Source organism: Octopus bimaculoides, chromosome 8 (genome assembly GCF_001194135.2).
Source record: "Octopus bimaculoides isolate UCB-OBI-ISO-001 chromosome 8, ASM119413v2, whole genome shotgun sequence".
Classification (NCBI taxonomy): Eukaryota; Metazoa; Mollusca; class Cephalopoda; order Octopoda; family Octopodidae; genus Octopus; species Octopus bimaculoides.
Genome location: NC_068988.1, coordinates 86,726,000 through 86,727,657, shown reverse-complemented (window position 1 = coordinate 86,727,657; position 1,658 = coordinate 86,726,000).

The window sequence follows — 1,658 nt, the reverse complement described above, 5'->3', positions numbered from 1 at the left end:
TATATGTTCGGATATAATTATATGTCCATACACATGCATACACATATCTATCTGTCTGCCTGTGTATCTGTCTGTCTGCCTGCCTGTCTGTCTGCCTGTCTGTCTTTCTGTCTATGTATGTATGCATGCATGTATGTATCTATCTATCGATCTATCTATTTATCTATCTGTCTGTCTGTCTGTCTGTCTGTCTGTCTGTCTGTCTGTCTGTCTGTCTGTCTATTTATGTATCTATCCATCTGTTTGTCTGTCTAACCTATACGAATATGTGTGCACATTCTAACATACGCACTCACATATAAGTATGTATGTATGCATGTATGTATGTATGTATGTATGTATGTATGTATGTGCCTGTGTATGCACATGCATATACATGCATATGCCATGTAATAACACGCACCTGTACATACATATACACATTACATATATAAAAAGATTTTGTGTGTGTGTGTGTGTGTGTGCGTGTATGTGTGTGTGTGTGTTTGTTTCGTCTGTGTATATGTCTCTATACACCTGTTCTATATTTCAATGATCGTACATACCAATCTGAGTAATTGATATATCACTAGCTCAAAATGGCGATGAAGCAGTCTCAATTTCCGGTTGTGGTCGTTTTAATTTATTAACTCCCATGGAAAAGCCATGAACTTCACAACTTCCCAAATTTTCTATCTATTCTAAATCCAAAGTACTTTATACTTAATATAGTGAGTGTGTATTTGAGAATGTATGTGTGTGTGTGAGTGTGTGTGTGTATGTATGTATTTATATATAAGAGTATATATATATATGTATGTGTGTGTATACATATATATATATATATATATACAAGTGTATGTATATAATTGTCTATGTATATGTATATTTATATATATATATGTGTGTGTGTGTTTGTGTGTATCTACTACATATGTGAGAAATTATGTCTATGGGTGTGGTTGTGGAGTTGTTAGCTAACTCCTCCTACATTGTTTTATCGACTTTGATGAAACTTGACACGTGAGTAGAACTCATGCCTGGAAGCCTCATGACATACTCAGATTATTGAAAAAAAATCGATAATAGGGCCCCTGGAAGGGATCCTTATATACATCTAATATATTGCATTTTAACAGCCAAGAGAAATAACCCATTCGCCTAGATTTTAACAGTCAATGGAAATAACCCATTCATTTTCTTAAATCATTTCGTATAAATCAAATTGAGTATGCTTAATTCTTAGTATTTGAACTGTTAGAGTTATTTTCGCACTTTAGGTACAACACTTGAACAAGTAAATAGTATTTTCCTAAACAATAGATCCACTTATTTCGGTTAGTGACTTATTCACGAATATACCAACACTAGCGCCACTGAGGGTAATATTCTCTGGGAACGCACAAAGGCCCTTTTCAGAGCTATTCACTTTGAATTGTTATTATCTCATGTCTGATTAGCCTGTTGTTACATAACATGCTTCAGGATTTTAATATACATACCTTATTAGTATTTCCTCCTAAGTTCTATATATTCTGGGAACGCATTAAAGCCCTTTTCGGGGCTACATACTTTGTATTGTTGTTATTGGATTAGCGAAACAATTATAAGAACGGAACCAAGGGATAAGCCCCACTTTCCTAGGAATTACCGGCTGCGTCAGCTAGTATATATATATA